Below are 19,494 nucleotides of genomic sequence, written 5' to 3'. Positions count from 1 at the left end.
GCAGAGGAGGGAGGGGGCTCGGTGTCCAGCCCCTCACTCTACCCAGCAGCCCTGTGGGGCCACAGATCCACGTTCCCACTTAAGGTAGCAAGATGCAAAAGTAAAGTGACTTATCCCTGATCACATAGCATCTTAGTGGCGGAGGCAGGGTTCCAGCCCATGTCCCGTGTTCATAGAAGGGGTAGAGCCCGACCTTCATAGCCGGGCCTCAATTCCAGGGTAGACTCCTTCATTCGTGACTATGCGGCCTTGGGAAGTCAGTTCCTCTCTGGGCCTCAGTTTTTCCATCTAACGATGGACGCAACCTGCCACCCTCGAACAGCACTGATGAGTCAGCACAGTGTTCTGAACTCAGAGAGGGGCACTATGGGGTGGGGAGCGTGAATCTTGTTTAATGCCCCCATTGCTAGGGAACTCAGGCCCTTACAAAATAGATTTTCCAGCCAAAAAACTTACTTTGAAGTAAATAAAGCCTGCCTCTAGCAGGGGTCCTCTCAGGCTGGCAGTGAGGTCTGCCTGCCCTCGACTCCTGCCTCATAAGCAATAAGACCACTGGCCTTTCCGAGAGGGGTCAGTCACTGACACTGACTGGGGTCCTACGATATCCCACTGGGGACACACAAGCAAACAAGAGGGACAAAGCCCCTGACACAATGAGGCTGGTGGCCTTTGGGGAGGAGACAGACTACACATGTCAGCCCCCAAGAAACAGAGCCACTGGGTAATCACTTCTTTGGGGCATCTAACCACCAGAAGTAGCCATAGAACCGTGAACACTTACAATTTTTTTTTTTTGATCATTTTTCTAATGACATCATTGTGTAAGTCAGAGGATGTTTCCTCCCAGCTCAGAACCTTCCCATGGTCCCCGGGTTTTTGGGATCAAGTCAGGAGATCAGCATACAGCGTACAGACTGCAGGGCTCAGCTGACCTGGCCCTGTGGGCCTCTCCCTGCCAGCCTCCTCGGCCTTCTCCGCTCCTTGAAAATGCCAAGCTTTTGTAGTTCTCAAAGCAGCCACACATGCTGTTCCCTCCACCTGCACTCTCCCACCGTGGCCATTCTCCAGTCCAAGGAGACACATCTGGGCCCTATCTTGCCTATCAACTTTGCTCGCTTGGCCTCCTTCCCTGGCCTCTGCGAAAATCCACGCAAAACGGAAAGAAAAATAGCCAGGAAAGAGTGTGAGTCATTTGTTTACAGGCTAATTAATTGCTAAGCTTGAAAACTTGATTTCCATTCTTCCTTTTTTCCTCTCTCTGCCCTTTCAGAATGTTTGGAATCTACATTGTTTCCCAATGCAAAAGTATGTCAAGTTTATTTTTAGCAAATGCACATGATGGCTCGGACTGTTATTCATCCCCCCCACCCACCCACCCACCGCGTCAGTGGGGAGCCAGCCACTGAGCAAACGGGCTGCTTAATTCTCTTCAGATGCAGCTCCTGGGAGGTCAGGGTGTCTGCAATAGCGTGGTAGCACTGGGGTCAGTGTGACCCAAGCTGAGTGCAATACTGAGGGACAGAGGACAGCAGCTTCAAGGTGCAATTTCTCCTCCTGACCATCAGGGGCAGTGTGGGAGAGAGGAAGAGCAATTTCTCCTAAGCCAGCTGAGTAAATAAATGTCTTTTTCTTGGATTTGTAAATGGCTGAGCATGAATATATCAGCAACTTGCCCCTCCACTTCTTGCCTTTAGAAAGGGAGTGGGAGAAGCTGAACTGATTCACTTTTGGTTTGCCCAGATGAGAAGGCCCCGCTGTTAGCTAGCTGATACTACGGTACCTAATCTGCTCAACACTCATGTCTCGCTCCCCCCACCCATTCTCCTTGCTCCCTCCCATCACCCGCCAGCTCTGCTGAGACCCCAGGCTTGGGGAGTAGATGCAGCCTTGTGGTGGGAACCCTTGCAAGGGGCTTCCTTCTAAGATGGCTGCTTCCAGTCCTAGTCCAGGGATGGGCCAGGGGAATCTTACTGGGGGGAGATCTTCTTCCAGCTACCTCAAGGTAGCTACCACAAGAGACTGTTACTCAGCAACAAAGGTGACAACATGCTATGGCCACAAGACTGTCACTCAGAGGATGGAGCTGTATCAGTCGTGTTCCCTGTGTCCCGGAACTGGCATACTGTGAGTGTTCAGAAGAGATGTGTCAAATTACTCTTGCTCAGGGTGCAAGATCAGTTAAGTCAACTGCCTTTTATGAGCCTCCATGCCCCAGCTTGCGAATGGATAACTAAGCCCCAGACCCTAGAGCTGGCATTCCAAACCCAGCTGCCTACAGGAGCTAAGCAAGGGCATAAAAATGAAGGGGGGGGGGACATGAAGGTCATGTGTACATGACCCCTCAGTGGGTACAGCAGTGCCTCAGCTGTTCCTGCAAACCCAGCATTCCTGGATCTTCCCATTTCTCAAGAAGCTAGAATTCTGGATGCTTGTATACACCATCCTAATATTTCAGTGTTGGCAACTCGTTTCGACTTTCAGCAAAACTGCCTCAAAGGCCAAACCCAGCACGTCTCGAGGCCGACCCGGCCCACAGGCCGCCAGTTCGAGTTCTTGGTGGTAGTGTTTGTGGCTCACTAGGCCTCCAAGAGTCACACCCAAGCCTGGGACAGGGGGTTGGGATGGAGAGGGTGCACCGGCCTCACCCCATGTGGGAGTAGCTATTATCCCAGCTTATGGGAGGGCCGGGCCGACTCGTCAGTGCCTGGGCTGTGGGCATCGCCTGCAGAGCTCTGCCTTCCACTTAATTAAGGAAGCCGATAATAATCTAGGTGGAGCGTGGAGATAGAGAATGAGTTAGCAAACTGCAGCCGGCTGATTGTATCTATTGTAAAAAGCCCAGATATAATATCAGATTAGTACACTTTGTGTGCCTATTATAACACCGTGTCATTATGGGACGTGTTATAATTAAGGCCCCAGCGGCCCCCTGCTCCCTGACTTTGCAGGCCCAGGCACCGTGTCTCCTACTCCCTCCCGGCCACGACTGGCCCTCCGGTGGGGCACGTGAGGCAAACCCGATCTGGCAGCCACTGGCACATCCCATAGGGTGGCAGGGCCCCAGGCTGGGCAGTGGGGCAGCAGGGGAACCCAGGCAGGCAAGGCCTCACCCTAGAAAGTTCAGCGTCCAGGGAAGCGGGTGGGTGCTGATAGTAAATATGGAAACAAGTCATGCTGGGGGGTGGGGGTGCAGTCAAGCAGCTGGGGGCAGAGCCTGGGCAGGGGTCAGGCGGTCAGGGAACCACTCACAGGGAGCACCTACAGTGCAGAGTGCCGAAGAAACAGCAAAACAGACTACAGTCCCCACCAGGACGAAGGGGACACTCTGAGGAAGGAGAAGGCATTAAACTAACAAAGGTCCACTGTGTGGTGAGTCAGGAAGAAAGAATAAAGTGCTGAAGGGGACAGCGGAGGTGACACTTTAGCAGGACGGCCGGGAAGGGGTGTGACACTGAGGTGAGATCTGCGGGGTCCAGCCGTGTGAAAGAACTGGGGAGGGGCCAGAGGAGCAGCAGGTGCAAAGGCCCTGGGGTTAGACGCTGCCTGGTGTGCGGGAGGAACGGCAGAAGACCAGGGTGGCTGAAGCAAAGTGCGGGAGGGAGAGAAAATAGGGGTGATGAGGTCAGAAAGGCCCTGAGGCCACATGCGCCCAGGCCCTGTGGTTCTTTTAAGGCCTTTGCCGTGGGCTCTGAGACAGGAACCATGGAGGGTCCTGAGCAGATGGTGAGACCTGACCTACGATCCCTCTGGCTGCTGGTGGTGAAGAGGCGGTGGGGAGGAAAGCGGGGAGCAGTGAGTCCGGGGGCACCGCCTGCAACAGCCCACGCCAGAAGGTTAGAGGAAGGCCTTGAATCCCGTGCAAGTGGAGGGGAAGCTGTGGGGTTCTGGGTCTACCGTAAGGTAGAGCTAACAGCATCTCCAGATCAATTATCGGATGAGGGGCAGGAGAGGAACTGAGTGACCCCAAGGTTTGGCCTGAGCACCTGGCAGGATGGCGCTCCCTGGAGTGAGGGCTCTGGGTATGTCCTGCCACTGCCCACAACCCCCTCCCCAGCCTCTCCCAGGTCAGCCCATGAAGGCGAGAGTGAGGAGCCGGCCCCACCCAGGCCTCGGGGCAGGAAAGGGGCTTCCAGGCCTGGCCGCAGGATGACACAACACTTAATAATTTCTCCGCTGCGTTTTGCAATGAGCACCCTTTATCGACTGCTGAAGGGAGGCGGGTTGTGCAACCACCCCAACGGGTGATGGTGACCGATGCCAGGTCGAGGGACAGCGCGCCAGGCTATGGACATCTTCTTGACCCACAGACTTGAATCCTAAACAGGCCATCCAGGGCGAGCAGCCGGGGTGCCATGGAGGTGCGGGGTGAGCAGTGGCCTTAAGGATCCCCCCACCCCCAGCGCAAAAATCTCTGCTCCTCCACTTGGTGGGTGACCTTGAGCAAGTCACTTCCCCTCCCGGAACCTCTGCTCTTCCTCTGAAAATAGGAGAGCAATTAATTCGCGAGATAATTTTCAAATTACTTTAGAGCAGAAGCTGACACGCCATTGAATGTGTATTGGGCACCTACCGTCTCCCTGGCCTGTGCTGACCACTTCCTGCGCGTCATCTCATTGATCCCTCACGTCCACCCTTAAACTGCTCTTTCCCTACCTTACCATGGGGAAACTGAGGCTCAGAGAGAGGAAGTGGCTCCCCAGGTCAGGGACTGTCCAGGATGGAGCAGGGACTCAGGCCAGGCCTGACGACGGATCAAGCCCCGGCTGTGCCATCAGGAGTCATCGCTGCCCTCAGAGGTGGCTCCTGTCTGACAACTGGAGATCACAGCTGGGGAGCATGGAGAACACCGCGGCCAGTGGTGTGAGTAGCAGGACTCTGCAACTGGCCGGCACCACCCCTAGAGCTCCCTGGGGGCCAGCACCACCGCTCCCACTCCCCTGCCCAGCCCAGCCCTGGGGGGTGCAGCCGGCACACAGCTTTGAAACCTCTCCCAGGCCCAGATCCCTCCCTGACCTGGCTGGTGCTCAGGGCCAGGCCCACACCACTGGCCACAGGAGGCACTGGGTGACAAACCCACGTTGGGCACCTCTAGTGAAAAGAGCCACTCGGCCCCTCTGACAGAGCAGGACGCCCCGACTCGGGCTGCATGGTGACCTGCCCAGGACATCAAGCGGGGGGGGGGGGGGGAGACGCCGCTCGCAGGCAGGACAGGCCCCTGCCGCTCCAGACGCTGCTGCGAAAGCCCCCTGGCAAGCCTGGCCCTGCCTTCTCATCTCGGCCTCCTGCCTCTGTCTCTCAGACCAGCTCTCCCAGCTCTCTTCTACCCCCACCCCCACCCCGGGGCCTCTCTCTCTCCGGCAGTGTCTCTCCACCTCTCCAGTCTCTGCTTCCCCTCAGGATCTTTGGCCCAGACGGCCTCTTCCTACACACTCACCCTCTGGCCCGCCCTCCTCCTCTCGGTTCCTGGCTCTATAAATATTTACTGAGGTGAAGGTGTCTGGCCGCCTAATGTGCTTGAAACCCTCACCCAGTCCCACCTCTCCTCTTGTATCCACCACCCAAGGGCTCCCCAGGAAAGGAGGGCAGGTGGGGGTGCACCGCCTCAGGGTAAAATGCCCTTTGAGGGGTGTAGAGCTCGTGGCCAGAGTTTGTCCCAGCTCGATCCCCTCTCAGTGGCCAAAGGCAGCTTCTGCCCGCGGGGCAATGTTGGTCGACCCAAGACAAGTGTGGCCCTCTGCTCCTTGAATGACTGGCTGAGCCTGGACATGGCAGGCAAGCCTTTCCTGCCTCCGTCATGGCTGTGTGGGGAAGAGATGGCAGGCACCTTGGCAGCCATCGTGGAGCTATGAGGAGCTGGGCTGGGAAGAGATGGCAGAACCATGAGGTGGGGGAATGGGGGCCTCCATGCCACCCAGCCCCCCAAATATCCAACTCACCCTTCTGTTATTCACTAAGTCATCCAACAAATAGTTATTAAGTACCTACTGTGTGCCTGAGATGGGGCCTGGGGAAGCCTCAGGGAAGAGGCCACACAATCCACCTGTGCCTCACATTCTGGGGTGGGTGACAGATCACGAGGACATAATCATCGGAGCAAATGCAAAACCGTGGCCGTGGGAGGGCCGCACAGAGAAGGACCAGAGAGGGGGTCAGGGAAGGCTTCCCTGGGACATGTCTTAGGCCGGGCTGCCCAGAAGCAGAGCTTGCAATGGAGGCTGGAATGCACATGATTCACTGAGGAATGCCGTGAGGAAGAAAGGGGGGCGTGAAGAGGCGCCTGGGAGAGAGCTCGGCTGCGGTGGTCTCAGCTGCAGTCAGCTCTGCCTGAGCCCACCGGGGGCCCCGAGTGGCTTGTGGAGTTGAGCCCAGAGGGCTCACCGGTACCCCGACTTCACTGGCCGTGGCTGACTGGCCTCCGAGGCCTGTGGGCGAGAGCACCTCCCAGAGCGTCAGCTCCTGTCCAGTGAGGCCAGTCTCCAGAAAGGGCCCCATAGGAGCCGCCTCAGGAGCCTGGAGCTGCCAACAGGGCCTGGCAGCTGGCAGTGGGGGCAGGGCCCCTCGGCACCTACTCCCCAGACCCGAGACCTGGGCGTGAACTGGGCAAAGAGGAAAGAGGAGCCCGTTCTGGGAGGGGAAGCAGCAAGTGCCCAGCCCCCGAGCAGGCAGGAGTCAAATCCTCTGACGGGAAAGTGCCACGGCTGGGGCAGGGCAGAGAGGGTGGGCGCAGGGGGAGAGAGAGGGGTCGGCTGCCACACAGCACAGGCAGGACATGCTCCGGCTTTTAGCGGAGGCCGAGGGAGCCACAGAGACCAGCGAGAGGGAGGACGGTGACCAGCTTGCATCCTGAATGCTTTGTCTGGCAGCCCAAGCCCAGAGCAGGGCTGCGGCCGGCCGGAGCAGGACCTGTGGAGACTGTTGTAATAGCTCAGGTGAATCACTGGCACCTCATGGTGAGGGGTAGGAAGCGCAGAGAGGTGGGGACAGGGTGAGGCGCGACTCTGGGAGGCGATCATCACGGGAGTTATCGATGGCTCCCCACAAGCCTGTTCCAAGGATTTCAAGGGAGGATCTCGCCTGAGCGCCTAAGCAGAAACCTCACGCACCTGCTGCAGCGGCAGGACTCAGAGGCAGAGGCAATCAACACCCTACAAATGGCTCAGCTCGCCAGCCACCCTTTCTGCTGTCGACTCCACCCCTGCCTCAGGGGGCCCGGGACACCTGTCCACCCAGCGTGGGGGCGGGCAGCAAGTCAGCCGCCCTGGGCCACAGCGGAACCCCGCCACGGCGACCAGTCACTCTCCGGGTCACCCTACTATTACCTCCGAGGTCTCCCAGCACAGACCCCCCTTGCAGCCAGTTCCTTGCCCTCTCCAGTGAGGGAGGACCCCGCCTGTGTGTCGGAGACCCTGAGAGAGGCAGGGACTTGTCTGAGGCCACCCAGGAGGTGCTGGGGCAGCCCAGGCCAGGGTGGGGGTCTGTGCTGCTATCTGTGGCCAGAGGCAAGAGGCCCGGGTGGTCTGTGGCCCCAGCCCGGTGAGCAGGCACACCAGGCCCAGCCTGCAGATAATCGAGGCCAGGTTCTGGCCAGTGGCTTGTTACCCCAGCACAGCTAGGGCTGCCTCATGGAGTCTGAAGACTCAGAAGCAAGATCTCCTGGAGCTGGACCGAGGGACCAGCAGAGGTCAGGAGGCTGCCTTCCTAGGCAGAGGCACAGAAGCTGTCTGAGCTACTTGTGATGGCCACTGGCAGGCCAGGTGCAGCAGTGGTGAGCAGGTCTGGCCCGTGCCCCAAGAGCCCACACTCCCAGGAAGCAGCATGGAATCCATTAGGCCATGGAGAGAGCCCGGCTCTGGGCGGGAACGGAACAGAGATGGCTGGGGAGTGTTCACAGGCCTCCTGGGGGGATCAGAAGCCTCCCTGGGAGGTGACTTGGAGCAAAGGCCTGAAGATGTGGAGGGAGAAGTCTGGAAGCAGGAAGAACATGTTACGAGTGGCCACAGCATGCACAAAGGCCCTGAGGCTGGCCAAGTGGACATGTCTGCGGGTGGGAGAGCGGAGTGACCAGACCGGGCAGCAGGCACCCTCAGGCCCGGGGCGGGAGCTTGGGTTTTAGCTTCTGGGCCGTGGGGAGTCAAGGAAGCTTTAGGCAGGGCTGGTGTGGACATGACCCTCGCGGAGGCCCCTCAGAATGCTCTGCAGGGGCCTGAGGGGGTCCAGGGTCCAGGCGTCCTGGCTCTCCCCTCTTCCCATGTTCAGGGCCCTAGGAACCAGCAGGCAGAGGCCTGGCTGGGCCAGTCCCAGACGCTCCCCTGGCCCCCCGGCGCCCTCCCCCACCCAGACCTCCTAGGGAACATTCCAGGCAGCAGATTATCTCAGTTCTAGCACTAATTAGCCTGGTTTCACTTGAGGCCTTTATAGCTCAGCTCAGAGAGGGCCCCCTGGGGAGGCAGCCTCCAGGTACAAGGTCCCAAGAGAGGGCTGGAGGGTCAAGAAGTGAGGACCCTGAGCTGGCTCCTAGGACGGCAGGGACTTGCAACCCGGCCCCGCCCACACGCCTCCACCAGCTTGCCCCACACCCTGGCCAGCCCCAGGCACTGGCCCAGAGCACTGGTCCCCACCCCCAGCAGAGCCCGCTCCTTCCCATGCCCAGCTCGACTCACTCAGTCCAACCGACCCTCGACCCTCGACCCTCGACCCAAGCTCCCCGTCGGCTTCCCTGTCACTCAGCCTATCGGGCCCTTCATGGTCTCCGTCTCCAGTCTCCTCTCCCCGCCACCCCCTCTGTCGTTCTCTGCTATCTGCCTCTCCTTTCTCCCCGACCCCAGCTCAGAGTCCACTGGTTCTCCAGCCGGAAATTTGAGTGGGGGTGCGCCCTAAGGGCGCAGGCTGGGGTGACTATCCCCAGCGGCCTCCCAGCGCAGAAAGAGGATGGGGCCTGCGCAGGCTGGCTTTCCAGCTCAGCCCCCTCAGGGCCAGCAACTCCCCCGGGGCCCACCTTCTCCAGGCCAAGCGGGGCTGCTAGAAAGGGCCACCTGACCATGGGCCTCTCAGGGAACAAAAGCCAGAGCAGGGAGGAGTTGGGGGAACCTCCACCCTGGTCCAGGCCCCCGGAGACTGCAAGGCCCCGTGTATAGAAGGGGAAACGGAGGCTCTGAGATGGGGCCTCAGGGTCGGAGGCGGTGCCCAGGATTCAAGGGCGTCACCATAGCCAAGGCCGCCCCACAACTCGCTCAGTCTCCTTGGCCAGAGGCCCCCTGCCCGGTTCCCGGTGTCACACACACACACCCCACTAAACTGTCTCCTTCTATTATCTGTGCTTGAGGCCGCTGGGCTGTCCTGAGCCTGCTTCTTCACTGAACGGTATCTGGAGAGCTGTGTGAATCAGAACCTTCTCATACGTCTAGCAAACCTGCTGGGTCCTCCAGGGTACCTCCTGCCTCCTTTTGGACACTGAGAATGTGGCTGTGACCCCCGCCCCTACACCATGCCTGCCAGCACACACCGGCGCCGCCTGGGGAAGCCGATCCCCGAGACCTGGGCGGTGAGTCTCCCCAGGATGCGCTCGGACTTATGGCGGAGCTTGTTAAAATTACAGGTTTCCAGGCCTCTCTCAAGCCCCCGAAGCAGAGTTTGCAGGGGGTGAAGGGTGCCCCTGGAATCTGCATCTTTAGCAAACACCAATAGGAGAGGGACCCACAGAGAGACCCAGGAGCTGAGGCGAATGCCGGGCTATTGGCTGGAGTTCAAGCTGTCCCCCTCCTGCAGGGCTCCTGGGGGGTCCTCACCCTGTCTCAGCAACTCTCTTGCTCCACTTACATGATGAGAAGGGGAAAATTAGGGGGGAAGAAAGCAACAATGAAGTTGGATAAACCAACAGAAGGAGGCCATGAGCAGTAAGGCCGGCCAGGGACCGGCCAGTGCGCACGCAGGCCCTCCTTCCTGCATCCTCCCCCGTGGTCCAGTCTCCTGCCAGCCACATCCACCTAGCCCTCCCCTCGTCTGTGGTCGACCTCTCACACCATCACCCAGCCTGCCACGCCCATCCCAGACACCCTCCGGCCACAGACACCACCTCACGCCGTGCACTGCTGGAGCACAGCATCACCCCCAGCTCAGCACCTGGGGAGGCCCCAGACGGAGACCCATTCACACACAGAGGCCCCAAAGGGGGTGCACAGGGGCCTCGGTAGCAAGTGGGGTCTGGGAAGGCCTCCCTGGGTGAGGACCGTCTCCTCTAAAGTAAGCAATAAGTGGGCATGAGCCTGGCAGAAAGGACGGGGAAGTCATTTATTAAGGCGGGAAGAGTGGAAGGAGGCCTGGCCAGGAGAGGGCCAGAGGTGAGGAGGGCTGCGTGCAGGAGGGAGCCAGGGACACACAGCCGGGCACGGAGCATCATGGAAGCCCCCTCTGCCCCGGGGAAGGTCAGAGAGGCCAGGCTGGGGCCACAGAGTGGAGACCACTGCCAGCAACCAGGTTCGCTGCAGGAGAAGCCCTGGACGGCTCCTCTCGGCCCCAGGCTCGCCTGCTGCCCCCTCCCGGGAGAAGAGTCAGCCTTGGGCCATCCCCCTAAGCAGTACATGGGCTCACTGGCCCACCCCCAGCTACCAGCTCTCTGCCAGCCCCGACCTGGGCGCCTGCTCCCAGTCACCTGCCAACCCCACTCCAGTGTAGGGGGGCTTCCTCTCCCCACCCCCAGATCATCTGCAGGTTCCAAGGCTCCACAGGAGGAGGCTAGAGTGGAGGTGCCTGCAGGCGTCACCCAGGCCCTCAGAACCCCTTAAAACTTAGTAGGTCCAGCCCTCCCTGGTGGCGCAGCGGGTTAGAGCACAGCACTGAGAAGCTCAAGCCACTTCCGCATGAGTTCGATTCCCGCCTGCCCCGGAGATGACCACATAGCGCGGCAGACCTCTCCTGACCCGCCCGCTGCTCCCCTCAGCAGTGTACTTCGTCGATCTGCCTGTTCTGCTCCCCACTCTGTCTCTGGTGAAGCCTCTCGCCGCCCCTGAGCCTCTGGCCTTTACCCCAGTTCTGTATGCACAAATAAATAAATCTTAAAAAAAAAAAAAAACTTAGTAGGTCCTAGGTGAGAAAATAATAACAATAATAATGAACAGTTACATACCAGAGACAATTTATGGGGGTGGAGGGGGAATGGGATCAAAAACAGTGGAGAGAGGGAAATGCACTGGACTTTGGTGATGGCACACGGGTGATTTGGTGGTGGGAAGCCCAAGGGGACCACAACCGAGATGGAAAAAGGCACAAAATGATGTAACAATAAACTATTATATTATTTTATAAAAAAAAGAAGCTCCCACAGACTGTCGCCAATAAAGCGGTGCTGTTCATTGAAGGCCCACTGCGTGCCCACCCTGGAGGAGGGTCTCCTTCAGGGTCACCTCACTGGCTGCTCCCAAGGGCCCTGCTGTGGGCACCAACAGCCTGTGCTTTTAGGAGTTCCCCAAGAGACCCCACTGTGCAGCACCCCCAGGGAGCCAGAACGGGGTCTTGCTGTTCTTCTGGGTCTGTCTTTTCCTTTTGCTTCCACTAGTTCCTTTACCAACTAATTGTTTCCTGGGCACCAAGTGTGGGGTGTGGGGACTCCCCACTTCGGACAAGGCAAGGACTCAGGAACTGGGGATCAAGGTGCCAGAGAACACGGAGGTGGGGGAGTCACAGGCGGCAGGCTGGTTGGGTGGACCCTGGGAGGGAGGATGGGCACACATGTGGGCTCTTCTGACCCCTGGAATTCTTCCATCAGATGTTCACACTTGAAGAAGCAAAGAAAGGTGGGAAGCAAAAGACACGTCTGCACACAGACGGAAGTAACGTGTAGGCAAAGGTCTGGAAGTTCACGCCGAGGATCATAAACCGCCCTGGTGGGTGAGGCAGGGCCGGGCCGGGTGCATCTGCGCGGGAAGAGCGACTCAGCCTGCTGGGAAGTGGCTTCCTGGTTTAAAGGAATGGTCCACCAAAGGCCGCCAGGGAGAGAGCCACGGCCTCCGCTCGCAGGTGCTCTCTGCGGACACGGCTGGACCTGCCGAGAAGCTGTTTCCCCAAGTTTCACCCCAGCTCAGCCACCGAGGAAGCTGGGCGCCCTGGGACGGGGTCTCGCTCCCGGCTGACCCACTTCCCTGGGAAGAAACGGAGGTCAGGGAGGCCAGGGATGGAGACACTGCCACTCGAAGAATGTCCCAGAAGGAGACAGCGCAGGTTGAAAGTGCTTGGTGACCTCACCTGATGCCACTGTCCTGCCCAGCATGAGCCCACAACAACCTGCAGCCCGAGCTCTGGAGCCCCGGAGAACTTGGACACGAGAGCAGACTGTCAGAGCAGCCGGGGCCCTCTCAGCACAGGGCTCTGTGGCTGTGCCCCGGTCACCTTCGCTTACTAAGAACTTTTCAAACCCCAGAGTAGAAATTAAGTTTTCGGAGGAAAACTTCAGGCAGCTGGAAAGCGCCTTTCTCCAGAACTTTCCAATCGAGGCAAGCAGCCTGAGCGTGCTGGTACCAGGACACCCCCTTCCACACGGAGCCGTATCTGCAAGGGCAGCCCAACAGCGATGGCTACCTGGCAAGGCTGGCCTTGTGTCCGCACCCAACTCCTCCACGCTACTCACACAGCTGGCAGGAAGACGCTTTCTGAGCAGACTCTGGAAATGGAAACTGAGGCGCAGAATGGGGAGCCCCTCTTCCCAGGTCCAAGAGCCAGGTGGGGGCAGAGCTGAGGCTCGCACCCACGTCTGTGGGTCGGGAGCCCACGTGCTGGCCTAGGATGGAAGGCAAAGGCCAGTGGGAGGCAGGCGGAGGTTGGCAGGCCGCTCCCGGCCAGGGAACCAGGGAACGAGGCTCTGGCCGGGAGGTCCAGGTCGGGCCGCCCTCTGCCCCACTAACCCCCCACCCACTAGGAGCCCGGAGCTCTGAGCCGGAATGAGCTTTGCCAGGCGAGGTTTCGCCATCCCCCGCCAGGCCCTGGGGAGCCTCTCGGAGCCAAGCAGAGCTGTCCAGCCCAGAGAGTTGGGGCCGGAGCACCGGCTTAGGAGCACACACCCTGGTTATCGGACCCAGGTTCAAATCCTGCCTCTGCTACCCACCAGCTGTGTGACCTCAGCGGTGTGACCTCACAGCTCTCCTGTCCTTTCTGGTTTTTCCTTTTGAATCTCAGAGGCAAAGAGCGGAGTCTTCAGTTCGCAAATTGTGTTCATTATCAACCATGCAAGGCTCCTCTCTGGTTCTATTTATTTATTCCCTTCAAGAACCACTTCCCACCCCCTCATTCTCCTGTTTGATGTGTCTTTAGTGTTTTTACTTTGATTGGGGGATTAACTTATACACAATAAAGTGCATAAGGGGACCTTGTCTCAATGAATTTCTGTGTCAGTGACTGTACACATGTATACATCATGGGCACACCACCCACGGGACCCACATAACTCCCCACCCCATGCCCTCTCTTAGGCAACAACTTCTCTACCCGCAAAAGGAGCTCTGACTGGGACTTCTGGCTCTCTCTGGAACGTCACATCAGACAGGTCCCATGGCCGCGGCTTTCATGTCTGACTCTGCTTCATGCTTTGAGGATTCGCCCACAGTGTGTGAGAATCGGGACCTGTTGAGCGGTATTCCCCGAGAGATGCACCCCGCTCCCTGCAAGACATCTGGCCAGGGAAATAAAACCACTCTGAACATTCCTTCAGATCTTTCTGTGCACAAACGTGTTCATTTCTCCTGGGTCTGTAGAAGGTCAGATGTTGTGATTTGCTTTTTGAGTTATTTTGGTATCACTCTGAACATACTGCAAGATGACAAGCCTGACGAGGAGCCCCGCCCCTCAGCAGCTTTCTCTACTTCATCCAATACTAAGTCATCTCCCCTCTACTTAAATCTTTCTGCTCCTGCGTTATCTGCGAGTCACTTGTAGACAGCTGCCCTTTTATCCCTACACCCCCCCACCAGCTGTGGCTCCTGAGCCCCTACTTCACGCACAGGGGCTGCAAGCAAATTCAGGGTGCTGCCAAGGCCACAGGCCTCTGTCCACCCTCCCCCACAGTCTCCACGGAGGCCTCCATGCGTCTTCTCTGATGCAGGCTCCACCTAGCTCCTTCCACTGCATTCAGCCTTTGAAGGGCCCCTCGGTCTCGTGCGACCCTCCTGTCCTTGACACTTCTGAGGAGACAGGCAGCTGCGGCGGAGCGTGAAGCTCCGCCTGATGTTTCCTTAGCGAGGCCCAGCTAGGCCACCTTTGCTGCATTTCTGTGTACTGTCGAGGGAGACCCAATTGGGATTTGTCCCCCCGATGGAAAATGGGGACAATGAAAGTCCCCCCTTGTGGAACCAGCCTGAGACACAGCCCCGGGCCTGCATCTGGACTGGGCATGAGGAACAAATGCAGGCAGCCCCCCTGCCCCAGACCTGGGACCCCAATCCTCAATCTGCCTCCTAGAACTTGCAAGCAGCGTCAGGGGAGAGACAGAACTGCCCAGGACCCAGAGTCTGAGTCCACCAGATGGGAGGCCCTATCCAGGCTCAGGCTGGTTCCCTGGAGGCTGCTGGAACCCCGAGAGGATGGAGGCTTTCCCAACGTCACCCCGCAAGCTTCGCAGCCTGGCTGGTGCACCCTCCACACCAGTAGTTCAACCAGGGGTGACTGTGCCCCAGGAGATACTTGGCAATATCTGGAGGCATTTCTGGTAATCACAACTGGTGGGACAGGGGGTGCCACCCTCAGAGGCTGAGACCAGGGGTGCTGCAATACACGAGACAGCACCTCTGAAAACACAGTCCTGTCCCAAATGCCCTAGAAGGGAACAGAATAATGACACTTGGAAAAACGACAGGGGCAGTGGGTGAGCCCCTGGCCAAACAACATGGCCCACTTCCTCCCAGGCCAGCTGGCTGCAAGAACGGCAGTCAGACCTTCAGCCACATCCAGGGCTTACGAAAGGCGCCCCATTGTGCAAAGGAGGCTTTGCTGCCCAAGTCTCTTTCTTCTGAGTCCACAGGGTTCAAATCAGCGCTGGTGGAGAAGGGCTGAGGATGTCCCTGGGGAGCTGGGCTGGAGGCCTACAGGGGTGAGAGCCCTGACCTGGCTGTGCAGCTGGGGGTCGAGAATCTCAATCCCCACTTGGTGGTTACAGGCAATACTCCGAGAACCTGGGCTCTGATTGTGTAGAACGTGAGATGCCAGGTGGTTCTAGTTCAGGCAGAGAAACAACTAATCCTGGCCCATAGCAGAGTCTCTGTTGATTAAATGAATTATGAAAATTGATATTTATTGAGCACTTACTACGTGCTTGCTCTAAGTACTTTGTATGGATCATCTACTTAATCTCGCCACATCCACTCAGGCAGCTACTGTTAATTGATGTTTTGCAGAAGAGGAAACAGGCACAAAGAAGCAAGTCACTTGCCCCAAATGACAAACTATTCAGAAGAACATGAATGAATGAATGGGTACCAGTCCCCATCTAGATTAGCATCGTTCCTTTACGTACGACTGAATCAAAAGTCCGGTCACAACTCTTCTCAGGCTCTGACCATCAACGTCACATCAGTTCAGCCCCCTGACTCGCTGGTCTTCTACAGGTCAGCCTCTCTCCCTCACACTGTCTTAGAGGGACTGTGTCCCCGAATCTAAGTACCAAGTACTTAGAGCCTTTCCGCCGCAAAGGCCTGGGGTCCCGGAAGCCCAGAAGCTTTCCACTGACTCGCCCGTCCCACAGGACAGAACTCAGAGAGGTGGTGAGCACCCTCCAGAGTGGGGTCCTGAGCCTCAGAAGAAGGCCCCTCGCTGCAGGCGAGACATCTGGGAGCCGGCGCCTGGTGAGCCCAGCCCACTGACTCACGCTCCTCATGGGGAGACAGCAAAGGAGAAGCTGTCTGCTGTTGACTGGGATCACGGAGAGTCAACCTCGGTTCCTTCCTCCATCACAATCACCCCAAACTCCACCTGATGACCCAGACCTTCACCTGCAACAGCAGCACCATCAGTGGTGTTCGTCACTACGTGACACAGCTGTGGGGACGCAGAGGCGACATGGGTGTCACCAAGAAGGACACAGTCCTTAAATGTGGTTGATACAGAGGAAGGGCACAGCTCGGGCCAAAAGCAGTGGATTAAGGGGACATAGCAAAGGCAAGAGAACCGCGAAACAGCCTGCGGGGGCGTGTGGCACCCTTGCGAGAAACAGCGTGCCCTCTGTGGGACGCCTGTCCCTGGCAGCACTGTGTGAGACAGGAAAAGGCTGGAAGCAACGAGGTGTCCAGCAAACGGGGCCCGGTTTAGGGTCATGGCGATGCGTGCAGTTGGCTACTACGTGGTCGGGAAAGAATGGGCAGCACCAGACGACCCGTGCAAGCAACGGCCAAGACGCACTGCTGAGTGAGAGAAACAAAGTACAGACAGCGTGTGTGACAAAGGACAGCTGCTGAACAGGGTGGCCCCTGGGAAGGGGCTGGGGGCACGAGGGCGACAGTGGGGGGCGCGGCTGTTCCCTACAAGCCCTCGTGTGCTTGTATTTCGACAATGAGCGCATTCATGAGTACAGGAATTAAATAAATTGCAAGAAAGACATGCACCGAGGCCTTGGGGGTTGCGCTGAGATCATCCTCTGGGAAGGTGGCGCGGCAGGGGACAGAGATGGAATACTGGCTCCATGCAAAGGACTGGTTGGGTCAGCATGCAAACCCATTCTCTACTGTCAGAAAAGAGTTTCAGAGAAGAAAGTAGAATAAACTCAGTGGTACTGGGTTGGAAATAAAGCTACCAATGGAAACGCCTAGTTTCCTGGCTAGATGATAGGTAGGTAGGTAGGTAGGTAGGGTGATAGATTATAGTTAGATGATAGACAGGTGGATAATTGATTGATACGGGGGTGGTCAGACAGACAGAAGACAGATGTTAAGCAGAGACAGAATGACATGGGTGTGAGAATATCCATGCACACAGTCCTTAGCTCTCTCTACTGAGAGCCTGGGAGTAGTGACATCCCAGCAGCAGTGAGCACACTTTATGCCAACATCTGGGTCTCCAAATACCATGTTCCCTACGTGAAGCCAGGGCTCCTCAGAAAAATGGCTGCTTCAAGGCTGGGGCAGCGAAAACACTAGATGATCCCTGGAACCTTATGCCAGGAAAGAAGAATGTGCCTGATGATAATAATGAGTTCAAGAACAAGCGCTCAAAGCATGATAATGACATGTCAAAATGGGGAGAAGCCCACATGTCACAAGGGGCTCTCAGGGACAAATGATGGGGAATTTATAAGCATATAAAGAATAGTATTAATAGCACCATGAGCCACTGAATAAAATAGGAAAAAAAAAACATGACTCCACATGGATCAAAATAAATGAACCACTGAAAGTCTGAAGAACACAATGATTAATGTACTTTCAAAGTGCCTCCCCTCAAATGCCTATTAGAAGCAAAGGGGGAAACTACCTTGGCAGGTGTCAGCCTGGGAGGAGGTTGCTCGGCGAAGCGATCACGGTGGCCCGTCAACAGGACCGAGAGAAGAACACAGCTTCCCTGTCTGACTTACCCACCAAAGACACAGAGCCTGAAACGACCCAGAAGAAACATCGGAGAAATCCAAAGTAAGGACATGCCACAAATAGTTGCCTACAACCTGCAAAGCATCACGGTCACAAAAGCCATTGTAGACTAGAGAGACTCGGCAACAAGACACAAGGTGAGGTTTGAACTAGATTCGCTCACTGAGGGCGACGAGGACAGCAGGGGGGCAGTGGGGTGCGTCTGAGCAGATGGTGGTAACTCCCGTGGTGCTGATTTCCTGACTGGGACGCTTACAGAGAACATGTCCTGGTCTACTGCCCTCTAAACGTGTCTTCCAGAATTCACGTATTGAAATAACCTACTGTGAGGGTATCTGGAAGTGGGGCCTTCGGAGGTGCTCAGGTGATGAGGACAGAGCCCCATGAATGGGCTCAGTCAGTGCCTTTCTGCCCCGTGAGGACACAGCATCTAGGGAGCAGACACCACGAGAGGCCTCATCAGATACCAATCTGCCAGCAACTTGTCAGGCTTCGGAGAAACTTGAACTCTGAGGAATTCCTGTGAAGGGAGCTCATGCTCTACACCTGAAACTCAAGACTGAAGGGAGGAAAGGGCTCCCCGTATCTGCATGTCCCTCCCTCAAGCCCCTGGAGTGTGGGCAAGATGAACTTCATGCCTGGCCCCACCTGGCAAGAGAAGGCAGCGACCTGGCTTGAGCAGGCCGCCCGGTCTGCCTGCCCCCTGCCCCAGTCCTCTCTTGGCCACGGCCTGTGACCCCCACCCACCGGGCTCCCTGAGACCTCCTCCTCCTTGGCCACCTCTGTCCCAGCCAGGGCTCCAGGCTGCGATCTGGTGACAGCTATAAAAATAATAGCTCTCAGCCCGGCGCCCTGGCCCACAGACTCACCTCTCAGGGCTCCCAGCTGCACTGCTCCCAGGCAGGCTGGCAAAGGTGCCTCCACCCTGGCAGGCGGAGGGCCCGCTGGAGCAGGTGGCAGCAGTGGCCGCAGGGACAGAGGGGTTACTCGGGGTGGCGGCCCCGCTGCACCTGCCAGCCGCTCTGAGCCACACAGGGCAGACCCTGTTTCCACACCGGGGGCCTCCGGGGGGCCACATGGAGTGGGGCAGGGCTGGAGCCTGAGAGGTGGGCAGCAGCGAGTCTTCCCCACTCAAGAGCCTATCCTGGCGTCACTGAGACTCCAGTCCCAGGAAGGACACTTAAGGACAGGTAGAGATTTTGTATAGCAGACGGTCCCCATCCATTATTGTGGCCTTCAAATGCATCTTTTACAGCGCTCCCACCGCAGCTGATGGCCACCTCGGCAAAGAGAAAGGCCCTTGTTCTGCGCTCATTAGAGCACTGTCCCTAGGACAGTCTCAGACAAGGAAGCACTGGGCTATCACCGAGAAGTACAGGTCACAAAATAGCGCATCCAGGTTAACTCCGTGTTGGCAAATGCATCAGTTAGAAATAGATTCAGCTGCCAGTGACAAGCTAAAATGAGAGACAGCCATAAGCAGAGCTTTATTTTTCCATCGTGTACACAAGTCCAGAGCAAGGCAGGTAAGGGCAGGTGTGCCGTCCCGCCACAAGAGCCCAAGAGCCTTTTCTCCTCTGGTTTCATCACTCTCGGCAGGTGGCTTCCAGGCTTCCTGGTTTGCTGCATGGCTCAAGAGCACCCTGAAAGCAAGGGCTATCACATCCACATTCCAGGCAGGGAGTGTGACAAGGTATTGGGGAGTATGGAGAGGGCAACCAGGGGAGGCGAGAGGGAATACAAGTCACAGCTGACTCAGCTCCTTCCGAGAGGTTCCTGGAAGTCTCCCCTAAACCTCTATTCGCACCCCACTGCTTACCCCTAGCTGCAAGAGAAGCTGGGAGATAACGTCTCTTAGAAGGACGGCTGCCCCAAAGCACAGAGGCCTCATTGCTAAGGAAGGAGGCAACGTTGGCGACAGTGAAGAGAAAATGCACAC

This window comes from Condylura cristata, unplaced genomic scaffold (genome assembly GCF_000260355.1).
Source record: "Condylura cristata isolate star-nosed mole 26May11 unplaced genomic scaffold, ConCri1.0 scaffold00022, whole genome shotgun sequence".
Classification (NCBI taxonomy): domain Eukaryota; kingdom Metazoa; phylum Chordata; class Mammalia; order Eulipotyphla; family Talpidae; genus Condylura; species Condylura cristata.
The sequence above is the reverse complement of the archived record's forward strand: the minus strand, read 5'-3'. Positions refer to the sequence as shown.